This window comes from Castor canadensis, chromosome 3, assembly GCF_047511655.1.
Source record: "Castor canadensis chromosome 3, mCasCan1.hap1v2, whole genome shotgun sequence".
NCBI lineage: Eukaryota > Metazoa > Chordata > Mammalia > Rodentia > Castoridae > Castor > Castor canadensis.
In genome coordinates, this window is record NC_133388.1 from 137,191,353 (window position 1) to 137,218,494 (window position 27,142).

A 27,142-nucleotide genomic window follows, 5' to 3' on the forward strand; every position below is an offset into this window, starting at 1 on the left:
TTCCGGGGCTTTTCTTACCTGGGCTATGGAATGCTCAGATAGGCGGTAAAACAATATTTCTGGGTGTGTCTGTGACAATGTTTCCTGAAAAGATTAACATTTGAATGGTACCTAGTAAAGAAGATCCACTTTCACCAGTGCTGGTGGACACCATCAATCCTCCACTGAGATCCAGAATAAAACAAAAAGGCCAAGGAAGGGTGAATTGGCGCTCTGCTCAAACTCCCTCTGACACCAGCACTGCCGGTTCTCTGCTGCCAGACTTGGGCTGAGAATTACACCATTGGACTCCAATTCTTGGGCCTTCAGACTGGAATGAAACCAGTAGCTTTCCTAGGGCTTAGGTTTGCAGACAGCAGATCATAAGCTTCTTGGCCTTCATAATGGCATGCATCAACCGTTCATAATAGTAAATCTCTTTCTGTATATCTGTATGTTTCCTGTTTGCTCTGTTTCTCTGGGAACCATGATGAAAACATCATTACAATGCTTTGGTCTCTGATTAAGACTGTCTACTGTGGACTGGAGGCATAGCTCAAGTGATAGAGCGCTTGTCTAGCAAGCATTAGGCCCTGAGTTCAAGCCCCAGTACTGAAAAACAGAAAAGAAAACAAAACTGTCTAGCAGCTTTGGGAGATAGTAATGGGAGAGTTTTGTCAGGAGCTAGCTATGGGTTCTTAAAGACAAAGTCTAAAAAAGTGTGTGTGTGTGTGTGTGTGTGTGTGTGTGTTGGCTAAGCCCTCCTTAGGTGCAGACTATGGGTTACAACACTGAGGACAGAAGGAGAGAGAGAAATCAGGGAGCAATTTTCTTCTTCAAATTCACATCCAATAGCATTTGCCGTGAGAAGAGAGAAGGATGTAAACCTGAACTGACGGGATTGTCTACTTCTACAGATGACTTCAGAAACACAGCCCTAGCTCAGGATATAGCTCAGTGGTGCAATGGTTGTTGCATAGCTTGGCCAAGACCCTAGATTCAATCCCCAGCACAGAAATAAACAGTGTTATTCAAGACCCTTGGAAGGCAGCCAAGATGCCCCAAGCAGAAGTACCAGCTGTGGGTCAGCCTGGAAAGAGGATGCACAAAGAGACTCTGTGTTTAGGCTGATTGACTTTGGTTTATTCCCAAGCCTGGAGTCTCACATCAGTTCTTTTCACTGTTCATGGCCATGGTTGCAGAGAGCAAGAAGGAATCCAGTAAGAAGGTCAGTCAGAAACTGACACAGCACGTTCAGATGATTTTGCTTTGCAGCTGAGTGTGGAGCCTTGCTTTAAGCTGTAATTAGATGGCTATGTGCTTGTACTGAGGGAAAAACTGCAGAAGCATTTGGAGCAGGTTTTGGTAAATGCAGGTTTTTCATATGTGTGTATGAAAAGCTGTCCACGTGGTATACTTACCTTCTCCAGTATCGGTTCATCGCAGTAATGTTTATTCCTCTCACACTGCTACTGACTCCAGGCTTTTTAACCTTCCTACAAATGCTCTTTTTTCTGGCCTGGTGAGACAGGTAAAGAGTGATGCAAAAAAAGAAGGATGTTCCCAGCAGGCAGTGCAGAGGTCCAGCCTTGCACACATGGCTTCAACTTCTCTGGGGATCACCAGCTCCTTGCTGGCCCCTGGGGATGAAGGTTGGATTCTTTCAAGGCCCTGAAGTTCCCAGGTTTGCCTGGGAATGGCTGAGCTAGGAAGGAGGCTAAAGCAGTTGAAAGTTGCAAGACACAGCCCCTGGCTATTGACCATTTCCTAGTTCCTTCCTTCCATTTTGGTTTCTTGTGATTATCATTCTGGCTTCAGGAAGATTGAGGACAACTGTTACCTGGCAAGTCCTGCAGATTGGCCTCAACTTTCTTCTCCCTGTTTTAGATATCAGAGTCTCTCTCTCTCTCTCTCTCTCTCTCTCTCTCTCTCTCTCTCTCTTTAGTTCTACCCACCCCCCATTCCTCTCCATTCAGTCATCTGGGATGCTGTGAAGCCTGTGCAGTCTTGTACCAGGACTTGGGAATAGACAGATGAATAAAATCTGGTCCTTTGGTCTCCAGCAGCTGACAGGGAACTGAAGGAGATAGAAATTCAAGGAACTCACAGGAAGCTACAACTTCCTTCTTTCTGTTTTTTTTTTTATATTGTAATTTTAAATTTTAATTAAAAATTTATTTTTATTAACATTTATTAATTGTACATATTAATGGGGCTCAGTATGATAGTTTTATACTTGCATAAACTGTACCCTGATCAAATCTGACTGCTCTTTTTCCACCCCCACCCCCTTCCCTAGTAATCACTATTTTTAATTTCAGGTTGGCTTTTTTTAGTTTCCACATCTGAGAGAGAACATGTAGTTCTTGTCTTTCTGTGGCTGGCATATATCCTTTAACATGATACCCTTTAGTTCCATCCATTTTACTGCAAATGGCAGGATTCTTTATGGCTGAATAATACTCCAATGTATACATATCACATGCTCTTTATCCATTCATTGATGGATAGGCACCTCTGCTGATAGCTTAGACATTGTGAATGGTGCTGTTGTAAATGGAGACATGCAGGCATCTCTTCTTGTGTTGATATCATTTCCTTTAGATATATACTCAAGAGTGGGAGTGCTGGGTCATATGGCAGTGCTCTTTTTAGTTGGTTGTCACTGTTTTGACACACGGTCTCACTATGTAGCTCAGGCTGTACTTGAAGTTGTGATCTTCCTGCCTCCACCTCCCAAGTGCTAGGATTACAATTGTGTACCACCATCCCTGCTGATTTTTAGTTTTTTTGAGGAACCTCTGTATTGTTCTCCATAACGGGTACTCTTATTACCACCAACAATGTATAAGGGTTCCTTTTTCTCTACATCTTCACTGGTATTTATTATTTTTAAAACTTGGTGAATAATTATTCTTACTGGGGTAAGATGACATCTCATTGTAGCTTTGATTTGCATTACCCTGACAGCTAATGGTCTCGAGTGTTTTTTTTTTATTATTTTATTATTCATATGTGCATACAAGGCTTGAGTCATTTCTCCCCCCTGCCCCCACCCCCTCCCTTACCACCCACTCCGCCCCCTCCCTCTCCTCCCCACCCCCTCAATAACCAGCAGAAACTATTTCACCCTTATCTCTAATTTTGTTGAAAAGAGAGTATAAAAAGTAATAGGAAGGACCAAGGGTTTTTGCTGGTTGAGATAAGGATAGCTATACAGGGCATTGACTCACATTAATTTCCTGTGCGTGTGTGTTACCTTCTAGGTTAATTCTTTTTGATCTCACCTTTTCTCTAGTACCTGTTCCCCTTTTCCTATTGGCCTCAGTTGCTTTTAAGGTATCTGCTTTAGTTTCTCTGCGTTAAGGGCAACAAATGCTAACTAATTTTTTAGGTGTCTCACCTGTCCTCACCCCTCCCTTGTGTGCTCTCGCTTTTATCATGTGCTCAAAGTCCAATCCCCTTGTTGTGTTTGCCCTTGATCTAATGTCCACATATGAGGGAGAACATACGATTTTTGGTCTTTTGGGCCAGGCTAACCTCACTCAGAATGATGTTCTCCAATTCCATCCATTTACCAGCGAATGATAACATTTCATTCTTCTTCATGGCTGCATAAAATTCCATTGTGTATAGATACCACATTTTCTTAATCCATTCATCAGTGGTGGGGCATCTTGGCTGTTTCCATAACTTGGCTATTGTGAATAGTGCTGCAATAAACATGGGTGTGCAGGTGCCTCTGGAGTAACCTGTGTCACAGTCTTTTGGGTATATCCCCAAGAGTGGTATTGCTGGATCAAATGGTAGATCAATGTCTAGCTTTTTAAGTAGCCTCCAAATTTTTTTCCAGAGTGGTTGCACTAGTTTACATTCCCACCAACAGTGTAAGAGGGTTCCTTTTTCCCCACATCCTCGCCAACACTTGTTGGTGGTGGTGTTGCTGATGATGGCTATTCTAACAGGGGTGAGGTGGAATCTTAGCGTGGTTTTAATTTGCATTTCCTTTATTGCTAGAGATGGTGAGCATTTTTTCATGTGTTTTTGGCTATTTGAATTTCTTCTTTTGAGAAAGTTCTGTTTAGTTCACTTGCCCATTTCTTTATTGATTCATTAGTTTTGGGAGAATTTAGTTAATTTTAAGTTCCCTGTATATTCTGGTTATCATTCCTTTGTCTGATGTATAGTTGGCAAATATTTTCTCCCACTCTGTGGGTGTTCTCTTCAGTTTAGAGACCATTTCTTTTGATGAACAGAAGCTTTTTAGCTTTATGAGGTCCCATTTATCTATGCTATCTCTTAGTTGCTGTGCTGTTGGGGTTTCATTGAGAAAGTTCTTACCTATACCTACTAACTCCAGAGTATTTCCTACTCTTTCCTGTATCAACTTTAGAGTTTGTGGTCTGATATTAAGATCCTCGATCCATTTTGAGTTAATATTGGTATAGGGTGATATACATGGATCTAGTTTCAGTTTTTTGCAGACTGCTAACCAGTTTTCCCAGCAGTTTTTGTTGAAGAGGCTGCTATTTCTCCATTGTATGTTTTTAGCACCTTTGTCAAAGACAAGTTGGTTATAGTTGTGTGGCTTCATATCTGGGTCCTCTATTCTGTTCCACTGGTCTTCATGTCTGTTTTTGTGCCAGTACCATGCTGTTTTTATTGTTATTGCTTTGTAATATACTTTGAAGTCAGGTATTGTGATACCTCCAGCATTGTTCTTTTGACTGAGTATTGCCTTGGCTATTCGTGGCCTCTTGTGTTTCCATATAAATTTCACAGTAGATTTTTCAATCTCTTTAATGAATGTCATTGCAATTTTGATGGGAATTGCATTAAACATGTAGATTACTTTGGGAGTATAGACATTTTTACTATGTTGATTCTACCAATCCATGAGCATGGGAGATCTCTCCACTTTCTATAGTCTTCCTCAATCTCTTTCTTCACAAGTGTATAGTTTTCCTTGTAGAGGTCATTCACATCTTTTGTTAGGTTTACACCTAGGTATTTGATTTTTTTTAAGGCTATTGTAAATGGAATTGTTTTCATACATTCTTTTTCAGTTTGCTCATTGTTAGTGTATAGAAATGCTAATGATTTTTCTATGTTGATTTTATATCCTGCTACCTTGCTATAGCTATTGATGATGTCTAGAAGCTTCTGAGTAGAGTTTTTTGGGTCTTTAAGGTATAGGATCATGTCATCTGCAAATAGTGATATTTTGACAGTTTCTTTACCTATTTGTATTCCTTTTATTCCTTCTTCTTGCCTAATTGCTCTGGCCAGGAATTCCAGTACTATGTTGAATAGGAGTGGAGATAGTGGGCATCCTTGTCTGGTTCCTGATTTTAGAGGGAATGGTTTCATTTTTTTCTCCATTAAGTATAATGCTGGCTGTAGGTTTGTCATATATAGCTTCTATAATATTGAGGAACTTTCCTTCTATTCCTAGTTTTCTTAGAGCTTTTATCATGAAATGGTGTTGGATCTTATCAAAGGCTTTTTCTGCATCTATTGAGATGATCAAGTGGTTTTTGTCTTTGCTTCTGTTAATGTGGTTTATTACGTTTATTGATTTTCATATGTTGAGCCACCCCTGCATCCCTGGGATGAAGCCTACTTGGTCGTGGTGAATAATCTTTTTGATGTGTTGTTGAATTCAGATTGCCATTATTTTGTTGAGGATTTTTGCGTCAATGTTCATTAAGGAGATTGGCCTATAGCTCTCCTTTTTGGAGGTATCGTTGCCTGGTTTTGGGATAAGTGTAATACTGGCTTCATAAAATGTATTAGGCAGTTTTCCTTCCCTTTCTATTTTGTGGAACAGTTTAAGGAGGGTTGGTATCAGTTCTTCTTTAAAGGTCTGATAGAATTCAGCAGAGAATCCATCAGGTCCTGGACTTTTCTTTTTGGGGAGACTCTTGATTGCTGCTTCAATTTCATTTTGTGTTATAGGTCTATTCAGGTGATTAATTTCCTCTTGGTTCAGTTTTGGATGATCATATGTATCTAGAAATCTGTCCATTTCTTTAAGATTTTCAAATTTATTTGAATATAGGTTCTCAAAGTAGTCTCTGATGATTTCCTGGACTTCCATGGTGTTTGTTGTTATCTCCCTTTTTGCATTCCTGATTCTACTAATTTGGGTTTTTTCTCTCCTTATTTTAGTCAGGTTTGCCAGGGGTCTATCGATCTTGTTTATTTTTTCAAAGAACCAACTTTTTGTTACATTAATGCTTTGTATGGTTTTTTTGGTTTCTATTTCATTGATTTCAGCTCTTATTTTTATTATTTCTCTCCTATTTGTTTTGGGATTTGCTAGTTCTTGTTTTTCTAGGAGTTTGAGATGTATCATTAGGTCATTGATTTGGGATATTTCAGTCTTTTTAATGTATGCGCTCATGGCTATAAACTTTCCTCTAAGGGCTGCCTTAGCTGTGTCCCATAGGTTCCAGTAGGTTGTGTTTTCATTTTCATTGACTTCCAGGAACTTTTTAATTTCCTCTTTTATTTCATTGATGATCCATTCTTCATTAAGTAATGAGTTATTTAGTTTCCAGCTGTTTTTTATGTTTTTTGTCTTTACTTTTGTTGTTGAGTTCTACTTTTACTGCATTGTGATCAGATAGTATGCACAGTATAATTTCTATTTTCTTATATTTGCTGAGACTTGCTTTGTGCCCTAGGATATGATCTATTTTGGAGAAGGTTCCCTGGGCTGCTGAGAAGAATGTATATTTTGTAGAAGTTGGATGGAATATTCTGTAGACATCAACTAGGTCCATTTGATCTATTGCATATTTTAGATCTTGGATTTCTTTATTGATTTTTTGTTTGGATGACCTATCTATTGATGATAATGGGGTGTTAAAGTCTCCCACAACCACTGTGTTGGCGTTTATATATGCTTTTAGGTCTTTCAGGGTATGTTTGATGAAATTGGGTGCATTGACATTGGGTGCATAGATTGATGATTATTATTTCCTTTTGGTCTATTTCCCCTTTTATTAGTATGGAGTGTCCTTTATCTCATTTGATCAAAGTAGGTTTGAAGTCTACTTTGTCAGAGATAAGTATTGGTACTCCTGCCTATTTTCGGGGGCCATTGGCTTGGTAAATCTTCTTCCAGCCTTTCATCCTAAGCCTATGCTTATTTCTGTCGGTGAGATGGGTCTCCTGTAAGCCACAAATTGTTGGATCTTCCTTTTTAATCCATTTCGTCAAGCGGTTCCTTTTGATGGGTGAATTAAGTCCGTTAACATTAAGCGTTAGTACTGATAGGTATGTGGTGATTCCTGTCATTTAGTTGTCTTAGTTGTTTGAAGGTTTGATTGTGTGTACCTAAGTTGAGGTTACTCTCTACTGTCTTGCTTTTTCTTTTCCTGTGATTTGGTGCTGCCTGTCTTTTCATGGTTAAATTGGGTTTCACTTTCTGTGTACAGAATCCCTTGAAGAATCCTTTGTAGTGGTGGCTTTGTGGTCACATATTGTATTAGTTTCTGCTTATCATGGAAGACTTTTATTGCTCCATCTATTTTGAATGATAGTTTTGCTGGGTAGAGTATCCTGGGGTTGAAGTTATTTTCATTCAGTGCCTGGAAGATCTCACCCCACGCTCTTCTTGCTTTTAATGTTTCTGTTGAGAAGTCTGCTGTGATTTTGATGGATTTACCTTTGTATGTTACTTGTTTTTTCTCTCTTACAGCCTTCAATATTCTTTCCTTAGTTTCTGAACGTGTTGTTTTAATGATGATATGTCATGGGGTAGTTCTATTTTGATCTGGTCTGTTTGGTGTCCTGGAGGCCTCTTGCATCTGTATGGATATATCTTTCTCTAGATTTGGGAAATTTTCCATTATTATTTTGTTAAATATATTATGCATTCCCTTAGCTTGCACCTCTTCTCCTTCTTCGATGCCCATGATTCTCAAGTTTGGTCTTTTGATGGAGTCGGTGAGTTGTTGCATTTTCTTTTCACAGGTCTTGAGTTGTTTAATTAATAGTTCTTCGGTTTTTCCTTTAATTACCATTTCATCTTCAAGTTCTGAGATTCTGTCTTCTGTTTGTTCTATTCTGCTGGATTGGCCTTCCCTTTTGTTTTACAGTTCTGTTTTGTTCTTTTTCCTGAGGTTTTCCATATCCTGGCTGTTTTCCTCTTTAATGTTGTCTATTTTTGTCCTGAGTTCATTTATCTGTTTATTCATCATGTTCTCTCTTTCACTTTGGTGTTTATACAGTGCTTCTATGGTTTCCTTTATTTCTTCTTTGTTTTTTCAAATTCTCTATTTTTGTTGTCTTGGAATTTCTTGAATGTCTTCTGTACATTTTGGTTGACCTATCCAGTATCATCTCTATAAAATTCTCATTGAGTACCTGTAGTATGTCTTCTTTTAAATTATTCTTGTGGGCTTCATTGGGTCCTTTAGCATAGTTTATCTTCATTTTGTTGGAGTCTGGATCTGAGTTTCTGTTTTCTTCATTCCCCTCTGGTTCCTGTACTAATTTTTTGCTGTGGGGAAACTGGTTTCCTTGTTTTTTCTGTCTTCCCGTCATTGTCTTTGGTGTTGTTACTGTCCCCGTACTGTGTGCAATTAAGTATTTTCTAGCTTGTAATAATAACAATGGTAATATTTAGAATGGAAGGGTGAGCTGAGATGGAAAGCAAAAGTTAAAGAAAAGGGGAAAACAAATACACAGACAAGAGGGAGAAAGCAGAACCAGGTTTCAGACAAGAAAGTTTCAAAGGTATAAACAGGGAGTGTTAGTGTACTAATTGACAGTAAGCTGAACGGACATTAGAGAGACAGAGAGAGGATTGAAAAATCAAAAATAAAAAAAAATAGATTGGAATAAAAATAAAAAATAAGTAAATGAAAGAAATATCTATATATAAAAATGAATTAAAATAAAATGGAAAATAGAAAATTAAAAAAAAAAACACCAAAAAACCAAAAAACCTCCAAGATCAAATGCAATGCAGTTTCAGTCTTAATAATTTGGGTGTCTGTCTCAGTCTCCAATCCTGGAGATGGTGCCTCAGATGTTGTTCTGTAGTTGTCTCATCAAAGGGGACGCATAAAGTAGAACAAAACTACACATACACACACAAACAAAACAAAACAAAACAAAACAATACAAAACCCCACCAAGTGTCCCAAGTTCAAATGCAATACAGTTTCAGTAAGTTTTTCCACTTGCAGGTGTAATTCGGTTGTTCTCTCATCAAAGGTAGGGAGAAAAAGAAAAAAAAAGAGTCTGGAGACAGTTCTGATAATGGTATCTGCAGCTGTGGCTTGCCTGCCTGCTGCTGTCAGCCTGCTGTTGCTGGAGGCATTATTTATGCAGATCTCTGTGGTGAGCTTAGCACTCACCTGGCCCCACAGGCTTTGTTTGCTCAGAGTTCTCCTGTGTGGGAGCCTCTGCTACAAGCTTTCCCCTTTCCAAGCACTGGGAAAGGTGACACTGCACCCACGTTGTCAGACCTGCGTGTTTTTTTACAGTTCATGTGGGAGGTGGGTCTTCCCCCCTCTCCTGTGGAGTTTTCCTCCCTCCGCCACTCTCAAAAGCTTTCCCGCTCCTGGTTGCTGGGCGCGTGCCCCTGCTCCCGCCAGAGGCTCTCCAGCCCGCCTGGCTTGTTTATTTACAGTCCCGGGAAGGATTCCCTTCCCCCAATCTTCAGCGCTCAGGGTGCCCCACCCTCTTTCCCGTGTGTCTTATTTGTTCTTATTGCTTATTACTCAGTTTCTCTTTTTTCCCCGGGTTGAGGTCAGTCTGTCCAGGGGGCTATGCTGCTCTGGCCCAGGCTTGTCTGTGGGAGTACCGTGGTACCACAAAGCTCACCTGGTCCACGTCTTCCCAAGCCATCTGGGCGCGGGTGACTGGCGGCCCGGGAGCCCTCCTGGTTTCTCCGTTTAACGTGAAGTGGAGATTCTCTGCGCTGGCTGGAGGTGTGGAGGGGTCAAAGTTATGCCTCTTCTCAGTGATTATGCCTGCAAAGTGTGTCTCATTGTCTCTCCAAGATTTCACTATAGGAGGCTCGCTTTCTGCTTCCTCCCTCTAGCTGCCATCTTGGAATCTCTTGAGTGTTTTTAACATATTTGTTGTCCATTTGTGTTTCTTCTTTTTGCAAAGTGTCTATTTAGATCACTTATCCATTTTTATGTTGGATTACTTGCTGTTAGGCTTTTTGAGTTCTTTATATATTCTGCATAGTACTCTGTCAAGATGAATAGTTGGCATATATTCTCTCCTATTCTGCAGGCTGTCTCTTGACTCTGTTGATCAATTCTTTTGCTGTGCAGAAGTTTTTAGTTTGATGCAATCCCATTTGTCGATTTGTGCATGTTTTCTTGTGCTTTTGAGGTCCTATCTAGAAATCATTGCCTATTCCAATCTTGAAGTTTTCTTCTAGTAGTTTCAGAGTGTTAGGTCTTACAGTTAAGTTTTGTGATCCATTTTGAGTTGGTTTTCATACAGGGTGAGGATAGAGGTTAAGTTTTAATCTTCTGCATGTGGCTACCCGGCATTCCTAGCACCATTTGTTGAAGAGGTTTTTCTTTGTCCAATGTATATTTTTGGTACTTTTATCAAGAATCAGTTAGCTTTATCTCAATGCAGAGAAACCAATGCAGATACTTTAAAGTGACAGAGGCCAATAGGAGAAGGGGACCAGGAGCTAGAGAAAAGGTTAGTTGGAGAAGAGTAAATTTAGAAGGTAATACACATGCACAGGAAATCAATGCAAGTCAACTCCCTATATAGCTATCCTTATCTCAACTAGCAAAAACCCTTGGTCTTTCCTATTATTGCTTATACTCTCTCTTCAAAAAATTTAGAGATAAGGGCAAAATAGTTTCTGCCTGGTAGCGAGGGGGTTGGGGGGGAGAGGAAGGGGGTGGGTTAGGTCAGGGAGGGGGTGGGGAAGGGGGGAGAAATGACCCAAACATTTTTGCACATATGAATAAAGGAAAAAAAAGAATCAGTTGGCTTTAGATGTGTGAATCTATTCCATTGGTCTCTATGTCTGTTTTTATCCCAATGCCATGCTATTTTGGTTAATATGGCTGTGCAGTATGCCTGGAAATCGGGTATTTTGATGCCTCAGTATTTGTTCTTTTTGCTCAAAATTGATTTGGCTGCAGGTGCTGGTGTCTCACGCCTATAATCTTACCTAGTTAGGAGGCAGAGATCAGGAAGATCCCAGTTCAAAGCCAGCCTGGGCAAATAGTTCAAGAGACCCTCTCTTGAAAAAAACCTACCATAAAAAATGGTTGGGGAGTGGCTCAAGGAAGACCCTTAGTTCAAACCAAACCAAACCAAACCAAACCAAAACAACCTCCCCCACCAAAAAACCCCCCAGATTGCTTTGGCTAGAGCCAGATGTGATATATGCCTGTAATCTCAGCCCTTAGGTAGCAGAGGAAGGAAGATCAAGGCCAGCCTGGACTACACAATGAGATCTTGTCTAAAAAAAAAAAAAAAAGATTTTGGGGTCTTTTGTGCCATCATATGAATTTTAGCATTGCTTTTTCTAGTTCCGTAAAAAAAATGCATTGGTATTTTGATAAGGATTGCATTGCATCTGTGTCATTGGTATTTTGATAAGGATGGCACTGAATCTGTAGATAAATGGTGGCATGGACATTTTAACAGCAGTCTTCCATTCCATGAACATGGTTGTTTTTTCCATTTTTTGTGTTTGATAATTTTCACTGTAGAGTTCTTTTACTTCATTGCTTAACTTTATTTCTAGGTATTTTATGTTTTGATAGCTATTGTGAATGGGAGGACTTTCATGATTTCTTTTTCATCAAATTTGTTATTGGTGGGTAGAAAAGGTATGGATTTTTTTTAATGTTGATTTTGTATCTGCTAATTTACTAAATTTGTTTATTAGTCCTAGTAGTTTTTTTGTTGGGTCTTTAGTTTTTTCCATGTATAAAATCATGTCATCTGAAGACAGGGGTAATTTGACTTCCACCTTCCCTATATGTGTACCATTTTCCTCCTATATTGTGGATTGAACCTAGGGCCTCACAGTAGGGCCTCACTACTGCTTGAGCCATACCTCCAGATCTTTTGTTTGTGTTTTGTTTTTGAGAAAGGGTGTTACTAACTATGCCTGGATTGGCCTCTAACTAGTGATCCTCCTGCCTCTAACTGAGATTACAGGTATGCACCATCGTACCTGGCTCCTGTTTCTATACTTTTATTTCTTTCTCTTGCCTAATTGCTCGAGTTAAAACCTCTAGTACTACATTGAATAAGAGCTGTGAGAGTGGATACACTTGTCTTGTTCCTAATCTTCTAGGAAATGCTTTCAGCTTTTCCCCACTTAGTATGATGTTAGCTGTGGAGTTCTCTCTCTCTCTCTCTCTCTTTTTTTTTTTTTTGGTGTGGTTGTTTTCCCCAGTGCAACTGTACAAGTTTTCCTGTGGGTTAGCCTCTCTGGATTGACTTCAGTCAAACTGTACAGATTATTAATAAGCATTAGTCATACTATTGTTATCCTGACTATACAAAAGCGTTCAAATGCCTCCAACTCTTGGAGCCCTTGGTTACCAGTGAAATGTGTGTAGGAAGCATAACTTTAAGGAAAACTACGAAGTTATTTTAAGATGCTTTTGATTTTATTTTAGTTTTTGTTATTGTTTTATTATATTTTAAAACTCACCATGCAGTAAAGATTTCTTTTTCTCACCCATCTAGAATTGTAGCTGAGGTCCCTACAGTAAAAGAAAGATGATCAAAAGAAAAGCATACAAATTTATTTAATATAAATTTTTTGGCGTGTATGTGGTGCTGGAATCAAACCTGAGGGCTCAACCACTGAATTACAAATTCAGCCCTATTTAATACATTCTATGTGACCTGGGAGTTTTCATAAAGAAATGATCCGAAGAAACAGGCAAGCTCATATATTTTTATGCTTAGGTTTGGTGATGAATTTAAAGTCATGGAGCAATACAAAAGAGTAAGATCAAATGTTAATAAGGGGGGAGGGGAGTTTAGCAAGACCTATTTGTTCAGATTCTTCTCCGTGACTCTGTGCCTTCAGAGATAAGAATTTTCCTCTCCTCTGCATAAGAGAGGGCACCTCTTCAATGAGGTTCTTAAGCCCTCCTTCAGGGGAGAAGGATGAGTGGAAGGCAAGAGTGACTTTCTGCTATGCTGTTTTCTCAAATGCCTAGGTATTGTTTTTTGGGATTGCATGTTCTGAACCCCCAACCCTACTGCATTAATTGAATTAAGTCCTAGATACTAGACTTATTTTATATGTATCTGCATATATAAATATAAAATCTGTAAGCACAGATATTTGCCATATGTAAATATTTCAGTGTATATCTATAAAAGATAATGACTAAAGAATAACCACAGAGCTGGTGGAGTGGCTTAAGTGGTAGAGCACCTGCCTAGCAAGTATGAGACCCTGAGGTCAAATCCAGAACCACATCCCCACACAAAAAAAGTAACCATAATACAATAGCAACACCTAAAAGCAATTCCTTAATACTGTCAACTATCCAGATAAATATCACTGACTTTATCATAATTTTTTCTTTTATATTTGATCTGTCTGAATCAGGATCTTTCGAGGGGTCAGGTTACCTCTTAAATATTTTTGATATACAGGTTTCTTCTCATGCTTTCTTTTTTTTTGTCTTGCAATTCTTTTGTTGAAGAAACTAGGTGATTTCTTCAATGGAGGTTCCTGTAGTCTGAGTTTTGTTAATTGTTTCCTTATAATGTTTATCATAGTCCTCTGTTATTGCTATTTCCACAAAACTGATAGCTAGATCTGAAGATTTAGACTTGAGTTTAGGGCAGAAATACCTCATAGGTGTAGCTATGAAAACGTCCTTGAGGAGACACGAATTGCTCAGTTCTTTATCCTGGGTGATCGCCACCTTTGCACACCAGTTTCTTAAGGATTACTGAATGGCAGTGCTCCTATCATTGCTTCTGACATCTTGGTCACAACCTTCTCTGGAAGAGAAACTTCTCTTACCAACATTTAGTTACCCTGAAATGCAATTTGTACAGGAAAGAGAACATAAATGCTTCCTTCTTTTTGTTAGTTTTTGAAGAATTTAAACATTGAAAGATTCCAGAAGCCTTAGTCCTTCTTCCCCATCTCATTTTCTCCTCTTCCCTTTGATCTTTGTGAAATCTAGAATTTCTTTCTTTCAAATCCAACTTTGTGGGACTTTGGAGGAAGAAATGCAGACACAGTCACATTAAGGTACAAATGACTAGTAACAGCGTACAGTGTGACTACTCCAGAGGTATTTTCTATTTAATACCAATGTCTTAAATTAGATAAATGAAGACTGCTGGATATGAATAGCATCTTCAGGCATTATTATGTCAGCTGCTATGGTAAATGATTTACACATTTTCTTATATAAAGCCCACACCAACCCTATTTCCACATGACTCCTATTTTAGAGACGTAGAAAACAGGCTCATGTTGTTCAACAATTAAAATGTGGCAGAAGTGAAACTGAAACCTGGGGTCTGGATCCAAAGCCAGATGTCCTATTCTGGAATCACATTCTATTCTGCCTTCTTACTGAGTGTTCAGTCATCTCCAGAAGGAGAAAAGAGTTTAGGGACTCCCCGAGCTTGAAATCCCCTACAAGAGACACTTAATTACTCATAAGTCAGCGTGTGGGCTCTGCAATTGCCCATGAAGCCAAAGAGTTGGCAGTGGAAGTGTTAACTGTTGAGAAGAGCTCTCTCCTCTGCAGTAGTGCTGATACCTCTATCTCAGCCAGCCCCTGCTTACTTTTCCAACTCTTTCTCTTGTTCACTTGTCCAGCTACACTGGCCTTATTCCTGTCCCTCCTACATGCCAAACTCCTTTCTTTTTCAGGGATTTGCATCTTCTCCTTGTGAAAGAACAAAATTGCAACAATTTTGCTTGACAATCTTAATTGGCTTTATTAATTGTTATTATTATTATTTTTGGTACTGGAGATTAAACTCAAAGCCTTGCACATACTAGGGATGTACTCTACCACTGAGCCACACCCCCATCCCTGGCATTATTTTTTATTTCAGAATGGAGCAATATTAGCAATATTTTAGTCCATACAATGGTTCTGATGGGCTGAGCAGAAGAGGTTGGTTTTATAGATAGGGAAAGGCTGAAGAAAGCAGAAATGAAAGAACAAAAACAGATTCTTCATTTCAAAGTTGCTTCCTTATAAATCAAGGATAGGGAGGCAGCATGAAAGGGAAATAACTGATTAATATCAGGTTATTCTAGGGTGCTTCTTCTTGTAAGGATAGAGCAGGGAAAAGTCATTAATATGCCAACTGAAATTGGTCTGTTTGGGAAACTTGGTTGTTATGTTTGCAATCTTGATTTCTCCGAAGGCCGATAGATGCATACTTTCTGCTTGGTGATGGGGAGCTTTAGTCTGAATGACTCCACTTTGTTTCATCTTTTTATGGTGAAAAAAATGTATATTTAGAATTAGCCAATGGGATTTAGTTTAGATAATCTCATTTTTCTTGGCAATATCCAAAGATCATAATCATGAACCAGTGAACATGTGCCTTGTCTCTGCATCAGGCCTGACAAAGGGCATTGACCTTGGCCACATCAATGTCACAGACTTTCTTAATAGCCTGTTTGAGCTGGGGCTCGTGGGCTTTGATAGTCACAGGAGCATGTATGTTCTATCTTCTGTTTCCTGAATGGCAGGCTCAGTGGTCAGGGAGAAGTTGATGGCATAGTCATCAAGTGTGTTTTTTGTGGGAGTTGCTCATTTGAGCCCAGGTAAGCTATCTAAGCATATTGGGCTTGGTATTTTGAGCCACCAGAAGGTGGTGAGTGACCTGTGGATCTGTTATCAGAGTTCCAGGACAAAGGGTCCCCAACATAGCAGGTCTGGCTACTTATCTCAGAAATTAAATGGAAAAAAAATGAATATTCAGTATGACCATACTGGGAAGACAAAGGAGGTCAAGCTCTCTCTTTTGGGGTCTGACATGAACTCTAAGATTACACAGGGAAGGTAAGGCAAGAAGTACAGACAATCAAGCAGCCCTGGTCAAACTGTGATCTTTATCTCAGTTCTGGCCACACAGACTTACTTGTGTTAAGGAAACTGCTGTGGCCAGTGGCAGCCTGCATTTGGTGCCAAGGAAATTGCAGCTGCTCAGAGGGGCAGTCAGGGGGCAATCTCCATATTTCACAGGAAATTTGTCTGTCAGATCTGTGATCCTGAAAGGGGAGGCAATTCAGTTCCCATCAGATGATTGCTCCTGCTTAAGGTGACAGACGACTTATCATGGGGTGATTTGTCTGCAAGACTCCACTGGCAGTTGGTAATCTGTTGAAAATACTTTAGTTACTCTTCTATTGGTGTTTTCCATCTATGAAAGTTAAGGGTTCTTGCCTTTTGCACTTGTAAGCCAAAGCTTGTTGGGCATGGTTAAATTTAGTTCCAGTGAGGTATTAAGCTGAGAGCCGAGATTATCTATGTCCCAACCACACTTGATCATGGCCTGAATGTTAATTCATATGTTAAAACCTCATTGCCAATGTTTTAGGCAATGTCACTGGTCTTAGGAGGTGGGGGGTCACTGAGAGGTGATTAAGTCACAAGGGTACAGCTCTCCTGAATGAGATTGGTGCTCTTATAAAAGAGACTCCAAGGCTTCGGGTATAGCCCAGTGGAAGTGTGTACTTAGCATGGACAAGGCCCTGGCTTTGATATTCAGCATCGAAAACAGAGGCCCAGAGAGCTGTCTCTTCCCTTTTACTACATGAGGACACAGCAAGAAGGGGCCACCTATCAACCAGGAAGTAGGGCCTTCACTGTCATCCAATTTGCTGGCAACTTTATCTTGGACTTAGTCTCCAGATAAGTGAGAAATAGATTTCTGTTATTTATAAGTTGTGCAGTTTGTAGTATTTTGTTATAGTAGCCTGAAGAGACTAAGAGAGGGGATCTTTCAAATCTCCTTCTTGGTGTGAGTAGTGAATATGTCTGGGTGAATCATGTCCTTGAGGAAGCCTCAAGGACATTCTTCCAGGGTTGGAAAACAAATGCTTCTGAAGTCCTAGGAAACTGGGTGAAATGTATAGGGGTTTGCATTACAGTCAGCCAGTGACTCAGGAGGCAGTCTAAAGTGCAGTACAACATGTGGTCCTCAAATCATCTCTGTTAGGATCCCTTGGGTAAGGGTGGAAGCTGTTTTTAAAGTATAGATTACTGCAACACAATCAGGCTCACTTCATTAATGTCTTGGGGGATGGGCCCCGTTGTTTACACTTTGACAAGCACCCTTGTGTCTTATGCTCCCTAAAGTTGGAGAACCACTGTCATTGAGAAAGGAAAACACATTATCACAGCCACTTACTCTATGAAGCCTTAGGTAAGTCACCATAGATCGAGGTGGCAAGACTCATGGAATCCCAGGAGTTCCACCACACGAGTCTTTTTTTTTTTTTAACCAAGTGCTGGGAATCAAACCCACAGCCTCATGTGTGTTCTACCACTGAGCCACATGCTCAGTCAGATGTCATGAGTCTTGCTGTGGTCTGGACAGGAAGAGCTTTACAAACTCATAGGTGGCTAAGTTTAACTATTGCCTCAAAGGGCCTATTTCACATTACCACTTCCTTTGGGGGAACTGCTGCATCTGGCCTGCCTACTTTTTATTTCACAAGATGTGAAAAGTGAAACTCCCTAACTTACAATCTAACTCAAAACTGTGTAGGTGGGGGAATGGGGGAGAAATGACCCAAACATTGTATGCATATATGAATAAAAGAAAAAAAAAGTGTGTAGGTGCCTCCCACTCTAAAACATCCTTTATTGTTAGGATGTTTCCTTACTTTTTGCCTGAGGCAAGGTATTGCTTGTTCTCACTTAGATGTAGACATTGTTTAATATTCAAAGTGTTAGCTGGGCTTAGATTTCTCTCTCCTATGTCTGTTCTTGTCTGTATAGGTCTTTCCTGACTTTAAGAACAGATTCAAGAAGAGGAGCTACAATGGCAGACGAGATGCAAGCAGGATTTCAGCTTCTCGGTGAGGTATGTGACTGAGGGGACACACTGGACTTTAATATTGGACAGACAGATGGAGACACCCAGAGACTCTGGTTATCAGAACAGAGGTGAGATAAAAGTGCATCAAGGCTGAACCCATACAGCCCAGTGGTGTTGCACAGGGAAAGAGTAACAGAAAGGAAAAGGGGGAGAGACATAGAGGACAAGTTTGGCACAGAAACAGATGCAGAAGAGAAGGCAGTCTGAATCTAGCTGATCTGGGAGCTACATAGCAGGTCAGCACTTGACTGGAGATCTGTATATCTCAATGACAGCTTGGAGCTGTCATGGGGTGCCTTGAGGAGGTCACACCAAGCTTGCTGCTTTGGGAAACATAAGATCCTACACTTTCCTTTTCCCTGGAACGCACAGCAAGTATTGCCACACTGTCCCAGCCAGAATCTACCTTGAGGCCCACAGTGACCCCAGAGGAATGCTGCTAGAACAAATTCATTGAAAAACACATGCAGGAGGTTTCAGGTGAGAGACATGGAAAGGGGTGGAATTCACTTTCTCTGTAAGACTGACAGCTCAAGTGGCCAGCTACAGCAGGTTGGAGACCGAGCAGGTGTGTGCCATTGTGTGCCTGGACTGGGCTTCACAAAACTGTACTCATGGACAGTGAAAAGTGTGGGACTTGCCATGCCTTGAGCTATAATCCCAGCTAAACTGAGAGTCAGAACACCTTGCTCTACACACAACCCTCCCCTGCTTGAACTTCAGTGCAAATGTTAACTCAAGGATAGGAGAGATAGGTCTCAGTACTTCTCTATCCTCCTAAAAAGAATAGGGCAGATAAAAGCCTCCAGCTGACTACTAGGATCTAACTAAGCATGGCCAGAGGGGACCAGAAGAACCTGGAATCTACCCCTACAACGACAGCAAAGAAAAACAAAAAGAACTGTGACCACTGCACCTGAACTGTGACTACAGCATAGGTGGCTCCCATAGTCTTTTAGATCTCTTTCATTTTTTAAAATGTAGGCACTCTTAGCTATAAACTTTCCTCTTATAACTGCCTATTCTGGATTCCACAGATTGTGATATGTGGTATTTCCATTTTCATTTGATTTTAGGAATTTAAAAAAAATCCCTCCATTTCTTTAATGACTTGTGATAATCTTGATTGCCAACTTGGTGAAATAATCCTTAACAAAATACTTGAAAACAAAATTCAACAATACATTTAAAACATTTTATGCCATGATCAAGTTGGTTTTGTTCCAGAGATGCAAGGATAGTTCAATATATGGAAATAAATCAATGTAATATGGCACATAGAATCAAAGAAAAAAAATCAGTTGGTCATCTTAATAGATACAGAAAAAGCCTTTGACGAAATTTAACGTCTCTTCATGATAAAAGTTCTGAAGAAACTAGGTATAGAAAGAATGTGCTTGTGAAGGGGGTGAGTTCAAGTATGGTATATTGGATACACTGTAAGAACTTTGTAACTGCTACAATGTACCCCCATCCAGAACAACAATAAAAAAGAAAGAAAATCCAAAAAGAAAGAAAGAAAGAAAGAAAGTGCTGCAACATAATAAAAGCTACATACAAAAAACTCAGAGCCAATATTATAGTGAATGGGAAAATTTGAAAGCATTTCCTCTAAAAGCAGGAAACAGACAAGGATGTCTACCATCATTGCTCTTATTCAATAGTACTTTAAATTTTAGTCAGCACAATAAGTCAAGAGAAAGAAATTAAAGGACTACAGATAGGGAAGGAAGAAGTCAAATTATCCCTATTTGCAGATGATATTATTCTATACTTCAAATATCCTAGAGACTCCACCAAAACACTTTTAGAACTGATTAACAAATTCAGCAAAGTAGTAGGATACAAAATCAACATGCAACAATCAGTAGCATTTATAAGCCAGGTGCTGGTGGCTCATGCCTATAATTCTAGCCACTTGGAAGGCTGAGATTAGGAGAATTGTGGTTTGAGGCCAGCCCAGCCAAATAGTTCTTGAGACCCCCATCTCCAAAATAACCAGCCCAAAATGGACCGAAGGTGTGGCTTAAGCGGTAGAGCACCTGCTTTGCAAGTAGGAAGCCCTGAGTTCATACACACACCACACCACACACACAAATTAGTAGCTTTTTCTTTTCAGTTGCAAAATTATATTCTTTATTATGATATAAAAACACACTGCTTAACCTGTACACTTGATCTTAGCCAAAAGGCCAAGAAGCGATAAACCTGTAACATGTCACTTATTTTCACACTGTTGTAGAACAGCAACAGAATAGGAACATCTGCCACCAGCAACAAGGATATCACATATGCTTTAGAAAAAGCTATTTGATGTTATTACTTATTTTTTCATTGCTATTTGGAGTCAAACAGTATGGAAGACAGAGTGATTATCTTCCTCACCTGGTTTTCTATAATTTTACTAAATCATTACTGGGAAACCCAGTGGTTGGGATGTCCCATAATTATACTAGAGTCTGGTAAGGATGCTAAAACTAGCCACCTGAACCCAGCTAAACTATAAAAATACCTTTTCTTTTTCTTCTCTGCTGTTTCTAAGGAAGGAGAGTTTTACTTACATCCCTCATGGGCCAGCAGCAGTCTTAAGTTATAACAAGTGGGTTCTTTTTGGTTTTAGTTGCAAAAGCAGTCATCACGTTCTTGAGGCTTTGACATCTCTTGGAAAGAAGCAAACTAGGAGACTGATGTCATCTGGATTTGCTTAGACAGTTAACACTTACACCAGGAGTCCATTTGACACTGTTAATGTTGAAATTACCTTGCCTCATGAACTTGCTTATCAGCAAGTTCAGTTACCTCATTGGGATACCCTGCCCCCTGCAAAATCTTTAAGTAATGCATGTGAACTGTGTTCTCACTGTAAAGTCATGGCCTTGGCCCCATCTAGGTGCTGGCAATGACTTTCTGACTAGGAATCTGACAAACTGGATCTCATCAAACTGAAAAGCTTCTGCACAGCAAAGGAAACCATCAAGAGAGTGAAGAGACATCCTACAGAATAGGAGAAAGTCTTTGTGGGCTGTTCATCTGGCAGAGGATTAATGTTCAGAATACATAAAGCTAAAAAAGGTTCAGCATAAAATGATCAAGTAATCCAGTTATATGGGCAAGTGAACCAAACAGATACTTTTCAAAAGAAATCCAAATGGCCAAAGAATACATGAAGAAATATTCAACATCTCTAGCCATGAAGGAAATGCAAATCAAAACAGCCCTGGGATTCCATCTCACCCCAGGCAGAATGGCAATAATAAAAAGAACAATAACAACAACAAATGTTGGCAAGGATGTTGGGGGAAAGGAACACTTAAACATTGTGGGTAGGAATGTAAGTTAGTTTATCCACTATGGAAATCAGTATGGAGGCTCCTCAAAAAACAAAAAAGTAGAATTGCCATATGGTCCTGTGATACCACTCTTGGGTATGTACCCAAAGGAGTTAAAGGCAGCATGCGATGGAGATTCTGCACACCCAAGTTTATTGCACAACTATTCACAATAACCAAATTCTGGAATCTGCCTAGGTGCCCATCAACTGATAAAGAAAATGTGGTATATGTACACAATGGAGTATTATTCAGCCACAAAGAAGGATGAAATTATGTTGTCTGCAGGGAAATGGATGGAACTGGAGACCATTATGGTAAGCAAAATAAAACAGTCCAGAAATATTGCACGTTTTCTCACATATGTGGAATTTTAAAACAAGTTGAAAGTAGAAGGGTAGCTATTAGAGAAGGTGGTGAGGATAAGAGAAGGCAATGGGGTCACCCATTGTACAGTACATTATATGTACTATGAAGATGTCACAATGTGTTGGGCACTGCTGGTTCACATCTGTAATCCTAGCTACTCAGGAGGTAGAGATCAGGAAGATCACAATTTGAAGCTAGTCCCAGGCAAATAGTTTGTGAGACCCTATCTTGAAAAAAACCCATCACGAAGAAGGGCTGATGGAATGGCTCAAGTGGTAAGATTGCCTGCCTAGCAAGTATGAGGCCCTGAGTTCAAGTCCCAATGTTGCCAAAAGAATGTCACAATGAAACTTGTTATTCTGTACACTTAATATAAGCTAAAATAAAGCCATTAATAAAAAAGAACAAATTCAAGTCTGTCTTCATCCAGTCAACTCCCATTTACCTCAGGCTTTTCCCCCAAAGTAGTTGTACTGTACAGTTAATTGTGTTAAAAGAAATAGGACTCAATGTGTTACTTACCCTAATTTTCCCATTTTCTTGCTCCCTTGGTGTGTATTCATCATTCTGGAAAAACCATGCCCTTGCTGCAAGTGCAGGGCACTTCCTCCAGGAGCCAGCAGAGGACAGCAGAGCACTCATAGCTCTCACTTGGGTGGGTTCCCACCTTTTTTATGACCAGGATAGCACAAGGAGCTATGTTAGGCCTTGAGCTGAGACAAAATAGTTGCTGGGACTTCAGAGATGTTTCACATCCTCTCCTGATTTGTCTTCTCTGCTTCCTACTTTGTGCCATTAATTCTGAGCATCTACTTTTTCTTGGGTAAAGTCAGACTTCCACAAACACCTTTCCCACTGGTATAGAACTCTTCTGTGTATTTGAAATTTAAGCTAGTCCAGAGTAGTTAATTTCACAATTTTATCTACCCATGATACTGATTCTCTCTTGGCATGCATTGACATTGACCTTGTGGTGGGGGAATTCCAGCTTGTGGCATGGTGTGAGAGGGAGATGGGGGTTGCTGGGGAGAAAGCAGCAGTGATCCCATGACTCACTAATGAGTCTGAATACTTCTTTCTCTAAAGAGCAAAAATCCCACAAATTCCCTCCCTTGATTTACTAAGGATGGAATAGCTGGTAGCTATGACTTTCCAAAAGAGCCATATATTATGCCACATTACTGTTCATCCTTCAATGGGCCATTTATTCACACATCTCTTGCCTTAAATCCTCAAAACAGGACCACCTGCATAATTTTTGGGGCCTAGAGCAGCATGAAAACACAGGTCCCTTTATCCAAAAACTAGTAAGGGTTTTAAATCATTAACTGAGAGCATCAATCAAGTGAGCACAGAGCACACCCGTGAAGCTAGCCTCACCTCTAAAATATATAAGACAAACTCTTCTTTGGGTTAGACCAGGGGAAAAAGTAGGAGAGATATACAGGGGAAATGATATTTTATTTGATAGACAGGTGTTACACACCATTGTAGGCTCTGGAGAGTATGAAATAAACAATACAAAGTACCTGTCCTCATGGAGTTTGCACTGTAACTGGGTAAGACAACCACAAGCAACCAGGTGAATACCTGTTTATAGTATGCCAGAGAGTGGTGAGGATTACAAGGAAAGAAAAGGAAAAGGAAGAGAGGATATGACTGCAACATGGGTTGGGGGTAGGGCTTGTGATCTTATGAGTGGTAGTTAGGAAAGGCCTTGTGGACAAAGGGATTATGTAAGCAAAGACCTGGAGAGAGACAGTGAACCATGCAGGTATGTGAGGGATGAGAACCCAGGTGGAGGGATCAGCAAGTGCAAAGGCCTTGAGTCTTCTCAAGTTTGAGAAAGATCAGGGAGGCCAGTATGATTGGCATGGGTGATTTGGGTCCAGGGGATAGATGGATTGGGGAAGGGAGGGCAAATCTTATACAATAAGGGCTTCAGAATTGACTCTGAATGAGTGTTTAGAGCAGAGAAGGCCCCTGAGCTGACTTATGCTCTAAAGGACTCCCTCTATGCTTTCTTGAGCAGAGATTGTAGAGGTATAAAAGTGAAAGCAGGGGCTCTATAATAATGCAAGTGGCTTTGACCAAGGTGTTCATGGTGGAGGTGATGAGAAGTGTCAAAGCCCCAAGAAGGCAAGAGGCCAGTCATTGTTGCATACCACCATAATTCCATTGTTAGACACTCTGGCATATGAAAATGCTCGGCAATAGGCGTTTAATTAATCACGGAGTGAATACAAATAGGTGACAAAAGCTTTCTTATAATAGCTTTCTATAAGACATAATACAAAAAGAATGGAACCAGAATACCTTGCCAGTGTTACATAGTACTTATCCTCACCTTGCTTATATTAAATCTCTTAAAATGTTAGAGATCAGTTCATATGAAAGAAATTTTGTGTTTCAATGGCACATGAAATGTGCCTGAATATGCTAAAATAGACCAATCAGGCTGTATTTTAGTATGTGGCCAATAGGTGGTGCTGTACCATGCTGGGGCTTCATTCCCCCTTCCCGCCCCCCCCCCCCCCCAGATGATGTGGGAGGCTTATTAACAGATTGAAGTGTTAAATGCAGTTTTAACTGGAGTATATGGCTGGTCTATAGAAAATTAGATTACTTCCTCCAGCAATTTGGTAGGACTTTCTTGGAATTATATGTATGAAACTAACATTTGAAAATGTCATTCTTCCATTCTTCCTTAAGTGGAGCATTTAAATGCTCCTATTAAATGATAGGAAATATGTCTCAGTATTGCAAACGGGGCAGGGCCCACAGGCTGCATATGGCTTTAATGACATGATGGCAATTTTATTCTATTTTCTTCTCCATGTGATTCTGGTATATGTATGCACTCTCCCTCCTTCCTTCCCTTCCTCTCTCCCTCTCTCTCTACACACATACTGATAATTGCAAAAAGGCTGTCTAAGGTATCATTAGACTTATTCCTTTATTGACTCTGTGTAGGGCGGTTCTGGCAGGAGCCATGTAGGGAGAGAGGTGTGTCGGAAGGCAATGAAGCTGTAGTAATATTTGGAGGCTGAGATGTTTTGTGGGGCATTCTATGAGCACTTTGTGGATGACAACTTTCTTCCAACTGTGGGTTTTCTCCAACTGCTGGGTGATCTTTCTCCAGGAAGCTTCCTGAAGCAGCAACACCTTGCATAGGTTTGCATCCCTTGTAACTGTACAGTTGATAGGTTCCTTCTTGTACAAGGCCCAACTTCCTGCCATTAGAACTAGTTCTCACACATTAAATCCAGCCACAATGAACCCTGAAGAAGAGAAGATAGAAGATTCTTTGGTGGGTCAGGCAGGGTAATCATTGCTTTACGAGATGAATTGTGTCCCCATAAGGGTCTCTGGGTAGACTGCACAGCTGCGGGCTCCTGAGGACAAGACTGGTCTTTCTCAGTGTTAATGATGTACACAAATCTCTTGAAATGAAAGGCCTTTGAAATTTTCCTGAAATGACAGCTGCCTTTGCCATTGGATCAACAGTACCCAGGCCAGTACATTGGCTTCATACTGTTTTTTCTTCAAGCAGCATTTCTGCCCTCTCTCCCTGGATCCAAGGGCCTGTGACTGCAGAGAGCACACTAAGCAGGCCCTTCTGTCTACTCTGCAGCCAGCACCCTTCCCACCTCCTTGTAGTCAGGGACAAACTACTCTTACCGACCAGCCTATTGTGTCCCTCTCCAGCTCAGCTCTGTCCACCCCACTCTGCTGGCCTTTCCTCAAGCCCTTCCACTATGCTGTCCACTAGATATTTGTTGAACATCAAATATGAGGTATGTGCCTCATGTATGCCCAGGTGTTGTGCTGGTGCTGGGGAAACAGTGGGGCCCACTTTCTATCCTCAGCCTTTCCTTATGGCTTTTTGTTTTGTTTTGTCATGCTTGCTAGGCAGGCCTCTACCACTTCAGTCACTTAGCCAGCCCTTGCCTTTCCTTAGGATGAGCCCCCTTCCTCTGCACTCATTTGGAGCCTAGTTTTTCTCTGTTTACTGCTATTCTTTGGGTCCCTGTAGCTAGGATTGGAAAGTGGGGCCTCAATCTTTGTACCTCACTGCCATCATTCATGTGTTGGCTTTTTGTCACCTCCCAGGTGACAAGTTGGCTCAAAGAACTGTTAAGCATCATTTCCTCACTCAAGGAGGACAGGAAGAGGCTGCACCAATCATGCCTGCTCCTTTTATCAGAGAAGCATGTTTTCTATAGACTTCCAGAAGAGTTCTTGTGCTGCCACACTGCCTCTCTGGCGGAAGGCAATGCTGGGAAACTATCTGGCTGTAGGGATGAGGGTTTGGGAATGTTCTTGACTTAGCCATCAGAAAGCATCTGCCTCGGGCTATACTCTGTACAGACAGATCATGTTCTTTTATGTGAGTTGCCGCATCATATAGACATCCAGGTCACTCTGTCATGTCCATTGACTCCTGGGCTACCATTTCTGTCCTGACTTTTTCCTGTTATCATCTGGGTCACTTTAACTCAACATTGATGACACTTGGGCTTAGAGCTCCTTGACTTCCATCACACATCTCTTCTCTCAGAGGCAATCCACTGAACAAAGAATGATGAACTTGATTCTTCACCCAAACTTACCCCTCCTCCCATGGCTGGATCACGCAAGTCCATCTCACCTGTCACTGTAACTAGGATCACTGATTCACACTGCGCTCCTCCCTCTTCTTCACCTCTGAGTCCTGCTCATCGCATCTCTTGCTTCCTCCTCTCTGTGCTGCCACAGCTCCACTTCAAGTCCTGATTTTCTCAGCCTATTTTCAACCTGTCCCCCAAACCCTGCCACAATGATATAATTATACAATTTGATTTGATTGCTCTTCCGTGAAAGTCATTCATGGTTTCTTATTGCTTTAGTATCAAATGAAAGCATAGCATTCAAAATTTTTCCTGCCCAACCTGTCATTCAGCCTGATTCCCTCTGTGCTCTTCCCCTGTCATTCTAGGTTCTCAGTTTCCCAGGTAGGCCTTGGCTTTGGGGTGTCTGTAACACTCTTTCTGCCCTTCTCCCTTAGAACTCCTTCAGTGAGCCCAGCTCAAATGCAAGCTCTTCAAGGTGGCTTTCCTCAATCTCTCAGACAGAATGAACTCAGTTTGGCCTTTTTTCTCCCACTGTACTGTTCATGTCATATTTGTGACATTGTTTTCTTCATGCATGTCAATTTCCTTTAGAGAGAAGTCCATGAGCTGGGATGTAGCTTAATGGTAGAACATTTGTCTAGGATGCGTGGGGCCCTGGGTTTGAGCCCCAGCACAAAAAGAAAAAAAAGAGGACCACGTCCAGTCTTTGAGTCAGCATCTTTGATAGCTGTGGTGGGGCCTTGCACACAGCACATGCTCAATAGATGCTTGTTGAAC

General features: G+C 40.6%; 1 long non-coding RNA gene across 1 annotated transcript; it reads left to right on the forward strand.

The window, feature by feature from the left end:
• Nucleotides 1–1,168: 1,168 nt before the first annotated feature.
• LOC141421339 (uncharacterized) lies at nt 1,169–21,814 on the forward strand. The gene is made up of 3 exons (XR_012445933.1): nt 1,169–1,207; nt 17,955–18,039; nt 21,582–21,814. It is a non-coding gene; the product is annotated as an uncharacterized lncRNA (long non-coding RNA).
• The last annotated feature ends 5,328 nt before the right edge of the window (nt 21,815–27,142 follow it).